Raw genomic sequence first — 9771 nt, forward strand, 5'->3', positions numbered from 1 at the left:
ATTGTCTGCTCTCTTCAAGTCCAAGCCCAATTTCGGATTCAAGCCCAATTGCTTATAATTCTCCTGAAATTAAATTAAAAATAAAAAATTAGTCAAGTAGGCCCAAATGATAAAACTGCATAATTAATTTGACAATTATGGCTAATCAGTAATTAAAATGATGACAAAAAGGGTTAAGAAATAGGAGAAAATAATGACACATCAAATCCCCCCACACTTAGTCTTTTGCACTCCTGGGCAAAATCGAAAAGCAAAGCAAGGAACAAATCCAGACATTAAAGAGAAACAAACAAACACAAAAACAATTACATATTTCTCAATGAATCTCAAGGAATGGGCAACATCCAACACGTAGAGAGTTAAAGAATCAAGACAGTCATGAAAATCATCCAAGCATCTCAAACATGGCAAGATAGTCAATCAGCTCAAGAATGAAAAGTGATAAAGCCTCATAAGATATGCACTCTATCTCTCAAGTGTCTAGGCTACTGTTTACTCTCAGAGCACCCATGAAAACAAACACCACATAGAATTGGCAAGACTCTAAAATTGACAAACACCACAAACACATGCATATGAGGATCTAAAGGTCTTTTAAGGTTGTAATGGGGCCAAGGACAAGGTAGAGGATAGTATGTGATAAGTAGCTAAAACCCAAAGGAATAGAGGAGCAATGGGGAATAAGTGAGAACTAAGAAAAAGTAGTAAACCCCAAAGCCAAAATTAAAAATTAAGCATAAAAAGTAAAACCAAAACAAAGTCAACCAATTCCTCAAACCAATCCAAGTCTTCAAACCAAGACCTCATGTATTCAACTTCATTCTTTTTTTCTTCTTTTTTTTTTAACGTGAACAGTGGCAATTGTAAAATAAAGCAACAATTAGGAAATATATGTATATACATCAAGCATGGCCAACAAAATTATATCATCCAATGAAACATACCCCCCCGCCCCCACACTTATTCCCAAAAAATTCCAAAGCTCCAAAATTCCTTAAGTGTAGGGTGAGATCATGGTTTTTCACTTAAGGCTTGTAATGAGCTTCAAAACAAAGAAAGGGGAACATAGGCTCAAAGGGGCTATCAAAGGAATTAATTCAAGGTAGGCTCATTTGGCTAGAGGCTTATAAGAAAAAAATGCCTAAATCATCTCCCAACATGCATGTGAAGCAAGAAGTATCAACAAGAGTCAAGCCAAGGCTATTGTGCAAGCAATCAATGAGGCAAAATACACCAAATAAAATAGATGATGATGGCTCAAATTCTCACCAAGGGTAAATCTATCACTTCCAATTCGAACTTTCAAAACTAACTTGACATGCAGAGAAAAACAAGGATTTCAATTCACAAAATGCCAAGAAACTCCTATTTCAAAAACAATTACCCATTACCTGTACATAACCTATAATTCAAAGAGAAACAAGCAATGTTGTACATAAAACATAAAACCAAAATAACAAAATTAACCTAAAAACCTAAAAAAAATTAAACCTGAAAACCCAAAAAAATTAATCTAGAATACCCAACAAAATCAACAAAATTAAAGAACAATCTCCCCCCTACACTTAAACAACACATTGTCCTCAATGTAGCACAATCACAAGATCAAGAGAAATCAAAACAATCAATTAAATTGGACAAGTGCAATAAAAGTAAAGAAGGAGACAAAAAAAGAAAACTCCCTAAGTCATAGCCGAAGAGAAGTAGGGTGAAGTAAGGAGGTCTCCTCCACCACTACATCCATTAAGGAGGGATTTGTGAGGAATGGTTTCAGCCGGTGTCCATTGTCCTTGAAGCTCTTATCTGTGGATTCACTTTTGATCTCAACTGTACCATAAGGAAAAATATTAGTCACCACAAAAGGACCAATCCACTTTGACCTCAACTTACCACTCACGAGTCTGAGCCTAGAGTTATACAATAAAACTTTTTGTCCAATCACGAAGTTCTTCTTAGCTATCAAACTATCATAGAACTTCTTGGTCTTCTCCTTGTAGAATTTGGAATTCTCATAGGCTTCTAAATGGATCTCATCTAGCTCACTTAGTTGCAACTTCCTTTCCTCTCCAGCCTGATCAATAGAGAAGTTGCAGGTCTTTACAGCCCAGTAGGCTTTGTGCTCTATCTCTACAGGAAGATGACATACCTTGCCAAAGACAACCTGATAAGGAGACATTCCTATGGGTGCTTTGTAGGCAGTCCTATGCGCCCAAAGAGTATCATCCAGCCTGGTGCTCCAATCCTTTCTGTTCGGTTGCACAATCTTCTCCAAGATCCTTTTTATCTCCTTGTTTGAAATCTTAGCCTGCCCATTAGTTTGAGGGTGGTAAGGTGTGGAAATTCTGTGCGCGACCCCATACTTTTTGAGCAAGGCATACATGGATTTGTTACAAAAATGGGTGCCTTGATCACTAACGATGGCTCTAGGGACTCCAAACCTGCAAAATAGATTAGATCTAACAAAATCCACAACTACCTTAGCATCATTAGTTCTGGTGGGTTTGGTTTCCACCCATTTTGAAACATAATCAACAACAAGGATAATATAAACAAAACCAAAAGAGATAGGGAAAGGTCCCATAAAATCTATACCCCAGACATCAAACACCTCACAAAATAACATGGGTTGTTGAGGCATTTGCTGTCTCCATGAAAGTGAGCCGCCTGCTCTTTGACAAGGCTCACAAGTGCTACAGAATTTCCATGGATCCTTGAAGATGGTGGGCTAATAGAAACCGCAGTCAAGCACCTTGCGAGCTGTCCTCTATATGCCAAGATGGCCACCTGGTGCGGAAGAATGACAAAATTGCAGGATTGAGTCAATCTCATGGTCTGGAATGCATCTCCTAATAACCTGGTCACTACACAACTTCCACAAATAGGGGTCATACCAAATATAATGCTTAGCATCGCTCTTAATTTTATTATTTTGAGCTTTAGATGCTAAGGGAGGAAAAACAAAAGCAACCAAATAATTCACAATATTAGCAAACCAGGGAGTGGGGAAGGAATAAAAAATACTATACAAAATGTACAAATGGTCATCCAAAAAATCATCTCGAATGGGTGAGTCCTCAGACGCACGCTCAATCCTACTCAGATGGTCAACCACGAGCTTCTGTGCACCGCTCCGATCACAGATCTCCAAATCAAACTCTTGGAGCCAAAGCATCCACCTGATCAATCTAGGCTTTGATTCAGCCTTCTTCAGCAGGTACTTCAGAGCTGCATGGTCAGTATAAACAATAACATGAGTACCAAGTAAATATGAACGAAATTTCTCAAGAGCAAAAACTATCGCTAATAGCTCCTTCTCTGTGGTAGTGTAATTTGCTTGAGTAACATCCAAAGTTCTGGAAGCGTAGTAGATCACCTGAGGCAGCTTATCAATCTTTTGAGCAAGGACAACCCTCAATGCGTAATTGGATGCATCACACATTAACTCAAATGGGGTTGTCCAATCAGGTGCCTGAATGATAGGGGTGGTAGTCACCGCATGCTTGAGGCAATCAAAAGCCTCTTTGCACCAGTCATCAAAATCAAACTCCACCTCCTTTTGCAACAGATTGGATAGTGGAAGGGCCACTTTGCTAAAATCCTTGATAAAGCGCCTATAAAACCCTGCATGACTAAGAAAAGAGCGAACCTCTCGCATGCAAGAGGGGTAAGGCAATTGGGAAATAACAACTATGTTTGCAGGGTCTACCTCTATGCCCCTACTAGAAATGATATGCCCTAAAACTATACCTTGTTCTACCATGAAGTGACATTTTTCAAAATTCAGCACAAGGTTAGTTTCAATGCATCTACTAAGAACTCTATCCAGACTATCCAAACATGCACCAAAAGAGGATCCATAAATAGTAAAATCATCCATAAACACCTCTATGAAGCTCTCTAAAAGAATCACTAAAAATGCTAAGCATACACCGCTGGAAGCTACCAGGGGCGTTGCATAGGCCAAAGGGCATCCTCCTATGGGCAAAAGTGCCAAAGGGACAGGTGAATGTGGTATTTCTTGATCCTCAAGAAATACCAAGAAAATAGTAATGGGACTTACCTGCCAAGCGCTCAAGCATTTGATCAATGAAAGGCAGGGGAAAATGATCTTTTCTGGTTATCTGGTTCAACCTCCTATAATCAATGCAGACTCGCCAGTTGTTCTACACTCTTGTGGGGATAAGCTCATCCCTTTCATTCTTAATTGTAGAAGAAAAGTTTCATGGTGAATCAAAAGTGATTGAAAGGTGTTTTGATGATAACAATGATGATAACAAAAGATGATGACAAAGGTGATGACAAAAAGCTCAAAGATAAATCAAAGAACAACTCAAGTGAATCAAAGATAAATCAAAGAACAACTCAAGTGAATCAAAGATCAATCAAAGAAAAACTCAAGTGAATCAAAAACAAGTCAAGAGTTCAAGATAAGAATCAAGAAGAATTCAAGACTCAAGAAGAAAGTCTAGAGTCAAGAATCAAGATTCAAGGTTCAAGATCTCAAGAATCAAAATCAAGATTCAAGAATAAAGAGAAGACTCAATCAAGATATGTATTAAAAAGATTTTCAAAACTTTGAATAGCACATGAGTTTTTGACAAAACCTTTTTACCAAAGAGTTTTTACTCTCTGGTAATCGATTACCAGATTGTTGTAATCGATTACAAGTAGCAAAATTGTTTTGAAACAGTTTTCAAATTGAATTTACAACGTTCCAATTATTTTCAAAAGGCTGTAATCGATTACAATGTTTTGGTAATCGATTACCAGTACCTTTGAACGTTGAAATTCAAATTCAAATGTGAAGAGTTACATCCTTTCACATAAAAGCTTTGTGTAATCGATTACACTTATTTGGTAATCGATTACCAGTGACTGTTTCTGAATAAATCAAAAGATGTACCTCTTCAAAAAGGTTTTGACTTTTTCAAATTGGTTTTAAGTTTTTTCTAAAAGTTATAACTCTTCTAAATGGTCTTCTTGACCATACATGAAGAGTCTATAAAAGCAAGGCTTTGTTTTGCATTTTCAATTCAATTCATTCATTTAATCTGGAATACTTTTCCAATCAATATTTTACAATCCTTTACAAGCCTTGAATCTCTTTGAACTTCTTCTTCTTCTTTGTACCAAAAGCTTTCTGAAGTTTTCTGGTTTTCTAAACCTTGAAAACTTATGCTATTCATATTTTCATTCTGTTCTCCCTTTTCCAAAAAGAATTCGCCAAGGACTAACTGCCTGAATTCTTTTTGTGTCTCCCTTCTCCTTTGTCAAAGAATTCAAAATGACACATTCTGAGAATTCTTTTGATTCTTCCCTTTCCCTAATACAAAAGTGTTCAAAGGACTAACCGCCTGAGAATTCTTTTGTATCCTCATTCACAAAGTATCAAAGGTTTAACCGCCTGAGATCTTTGTCTTAACACATTGGAGGGTACATCCTTTGTGGTACAAGTGGAGGGTACATCTACTTGGGTTTGACTGAGAATAAGAGAGGGTACATCTCTTGTGGATCAGTTCTAGTGGAGAGTACATCCACTAGGTTCAAAGAGAACAAGGGAGGGTACATCCCTTGTGGATCTTTGCTTGTAAAAGGATTTTTACAAGGTTGAAAGAAATCTCAAGGACCGCAGGTCGCTTGGGGACTGGATGTAGGCACGGGTTGTTGCCGAACCAGTATAAAAACTCTTGTGTGTTTGTTTTCTTCTTCCCTACTCTTTTACTTTTCGCTGTGCATTTAATTTCCGCTTTTACTTTCTGTTAAGTTTCTCTTCTACTCCTCATTCTCTTAACAATTTAGTAAAAACCTTAAAAGAGTAATTTTTAATTAGTAATGGTTTGGGAATAATTAATTCAACCCCCCCTTCTTAATTATTCTGAGGCCACTCGATCCAACATTAGTCACTGTGAGGCTTGTCTTCTTAGGAACCACTTGGACTGGACTCACCCACTGGCTGTTAGAAATGGGGTAGATGATTCCAGCTTGTAAGAGCTTGGTCACTTCCTTTTTCACCACATCTAGAATGACGGGGTTGAGTCGCCATTGTGGCTGCCTCACTGGCTTAGCTCCATCCTCTAAAAGTATCCTATGCATGCATGTAGATGGGCTAATACCAGGAATGTCTGCTAAAGTCCATCCAATGGCCTTCTTATGCTTCTTGAGCACTAGCAACAACTTCTCCTCTTGCTCAGCATCAAGGGAGGCAGAGATGATCACTGGAAATTTTTTCTTGTCCTCCAAGTAAGCGTATTTGAGGGTAGCTGGTAAGGGCTTCAACTCTGGTGTGGGTGATGGCTGAACAGTGGGAGGAACCAGGGTAGGAGAAGAAGAAGGTTCCTCAGCCTGTACCTCATAAAGCAAGTCAGAAGTATATGTACTTCCTGCAACATGGTTAGTGCATTCTGACTCTAAAAAATCAAAATCAAGAGGTACAACACCTAGAAAATCAGAACCAGACACATTCAGATTCATTCTCAGCATAAAAATCAGATACAGGATCAAATTCGAACTCAGATTCAGATTCAATGCATAAGGAATAACAAGTATACAGATCAGATAAAAATGGATGTTTCCTACCATGAAGAACAGAATCAAAATCAAACATATAATCATCAACAATCTGATCAATTATCTCAGCATGAAAAACAGAATGATCCTTAGATGGATGTTTCAAGGCATCATGAAAGTTAAAATAAACAACAATATCACTAAATTCCATAGACAATGTGCCAACATTAACATCTATCTTGGTTCGAACTACTTTCATAAATGGTCAGCCTAAAATAATTGGAACTGAACCATGGGAAAATCCCTCTTCCATATTAAGAACATAAAAATCAACAGGAAAAATAAGCTCACCAACTCGAACCAGCACATCCTCTATGAAACCTGCAGGGTAAGCAACACTTCTATTTGCCAAATGAATCGCCACATTTGTAGATTGCAAAGGTCCAAGAGATAAAGAATTGAAAATGGACAGAGGCATGACACTAACTGATGCTCCTAGATCTAGCATGGCATTCTCAAATTTACTGTTCCCAATAATGCAAGGTATACAGAAAGTACCTGGGTCCTTACATTTCCCAGGAATGTGAGGAACAAATTTACCTATCAATGTTGACACATTTCTGCCCATGCTAATCGTTTCATTTCATTTGAGCTTCCTTTTGTGGGTGCACAACTCCTTTAGAAACTTGGCATATCTTGGAATCTGCTTGATGGCATCTAGTAGAGGTATGTTCACCTCTACTTTCTTGAAGGTCTCCAAGATCTCCTTTTCCGCTTCTTCCATTTTTTTGTTTGGAATTGCTCTAGGTGGGAATGGAAGAGGGATAGGAGGTTGCGGTAAGTCAAAATTACTAGAAGAAGGTTCACCTGCATAAAAAATTTTGTTAGGAAGCTTTCTCTTTTGTGCAACTATCTCATCCTCTTTTTAAGGTGTAGAATGAAGCTTGATAGGTTCAGGTGCAGGTGCTGCTACTGGTGGAGGCACTTGAACTTGGTTGCCAGACCTCAAGGTGATGGCACTCACATTTTTCAGATTCTGCATAGTTTGTGAAGGCAATTTGTCAAAATTTTGGGACTGAGCTTGGTTCAACTGAGTAGCCATCTGCCCTATCTGATTTGTTAGACTCTGAATGGAGGCTCTTGTCTCTTGCTGAAATTGCATATTCTGGATGGTCATTTGCCTCACTAACTCTACTAAGAAAGGTTGAGGAGGAGCCTCAGTTGCTTGTTGTCTTTGTTGTGACTGGTGTTGTTGCTCTTGCTGTATTGGAGGAGGAACATATGGCTTGCTTGGACCAGCAACATTATGGAAAGGAGGGACAGGCTGTTGTTGTTATGGAGGACTTGCCCATCTCAGATTTGGATGATTTCTCCAACCTGGATTGTATCTGTTGCTTGAAAGATCATAATTATTCTGCTGTTGTTGGTTTTGCTACTGAGGAGGTCTATTATAAATGTTTGCAGCATTAGCTTCAGGTTGCTCATTGACTCCAGATTGCTGCAAAGAAGGACAAAGATCTGTATGGTGATCTGCAGAAGAACATAGACCACAGACTCTTGCAACAGGAGCAAATTTCTTATTCATGGCAAGCAGAGTTACTAGGTTGACCAAGGCATCAAGTTTTCCCTGAAGCTTTTTATTTTCAGTAGATGAAGATGAATTCGTGGCCACCTCATGGACTCCTCTAAGGATAATAGCATCATTTCTTGCACTGAATTGTTGGGAGTTGGAAGCCATCTTCTCAATCAAATTCCTAGCCTCAGTGGGGGTCATATGACCAAGAACTCCACCACTGGCAGCATCAATCATACTCCTCTCTATGTTGCTAAGTCCCTCATAGAAACATTGAAGAAGGAGTTGCTCAAAAATCTGGTGGTGAGGACAGCTTGCACAAAATTTCTTGAATCTTTCCCAGTACTCATACAAGCTCTCTCCACTAAGTTGCCTGATGCCTGAAATGTCTTTTCTGATGGCAGTGGTCCTAGATGTAGGGAAGAATTTCTCCAAGAACACCCTCTTAAGGTCATCCCAGCTGAAAATGGACCTGGGAGCAAGGTAGTACAACCAATCTTTTTCTGGAGAATGAGGAAAAGCCTTTAGAAAGATATGATCTTCTTGGACATCAGGGGGCTTCATGGTGGAACAAACAATATGGAACTACTTAAGATGCTTATGAGGATCTTCACCTGCAAGACCATGAAACTTGGGTAGCAAATGTATTAGTCCAGTCTTGAGAACATATGGAACACCCTCATCAGGATATTGAAGGTACAAGCTTTCATAAGTGAAATTGGGTGCGGCCATCTCCCTAAGAGTCCTCTCACGAGGTGGAGGTTGAGCCACGTTCTTAGTATGAAAATTAGTAGTTGAATGCTCAAAATCAAAATATTCAGAATCACTAGCAACAAAATACTCAAAATGCTCAAAATGATCAGGATGCACACTATACCTAACTAATCTATGAAAGGTTCTATCTATTTCAGGATCAAAGGGTTGTAAATCACCTGGATTACCCCTAGTCATGCACTATATGCAGCAAATAATGTGTTCTCAAACAAGCACCAGGGGAGGGTTAAAACTACAACTGTAGTCAAATGATATCCAAATGAGCTTAAATTTTGTGAGCAACACCCTAAAATCATGAAAAGATAGCACAAAAAATTTCAAACAAAAATTCAAAGTCTAACTATGAAAACTACTTAAGCAAAGTTTAGAAAAATAGGACAATAATACTTGAAAAATAAAAAAACTTAGTAAACAACTGATTTTTCGAGTTTGGAAGACACCAACCGACTAAAGCCGGTTACCACAGTATGGGAAAATGTTTTTCTACCCCAAATGCATATATAATAATAGTCATTTTGGTACCTGGAGCAAAAGTTATGGTCGTTTTAAGTTTTGCTAAAAACAAGTTCCCAAATTTTTGTCTCTCTCAAATTCAACCACACCAAGTACTCCTGGTATTTTTCACACAAAATATGGATCAAAAGAAACTACCACACAAAAAATCAGCCAAAAATAACAACTCTAACTATCAAACCAAAAATCTCTAATTAAATTGCAAAATCAGTCGCTAATTCCCAGTCGTTAATCACTGTTCACAGCAAAACACCAACTGAATCAGTCATTAAAAACAATCGCTAAACAAGGGATGCGACTGAAATGCAAAATAGAACGCTACACAAAACAAAACAACTAAACACTATTATGAACCTTTGGCCCACTGCTCCCCGGCAATGGCGCCAAATTTGATCGAGGTCGTA

General features: G+C 38.4%; 1 non-coding gene across 1 annotated transcript; it reads left to right on the forward strand.

Annotated features, from left to right (window-relative positions):
• The first annotated feature begins 8375 nt into the window (after positions 1-8375).
• On the forward strand, positions 8376-8482 carry LOC114424790. The gene has a single exon (XR_003669090.1). It is a non-coding gene; the product is annotated as a small nucleolar RNA R71 (small nucleolar RNA).
• Positions 8483-9771: the final 1289 nt, after the last annotated feature.

The sequence above is a fragment of the Glycine soja genome, chromosome 8, assembly GCF_004193775.1.
Source record: "Glycine soja cultivar W05 chromosome 8, ASM419377v2, whole genome shotgun sequence".
Lineage (NCBI taxonomy): Eukaryota > Viridiplantae > Streptophyta > Magnoliopsida > Fabales > Fabaceae > Glycine > Glycine soja.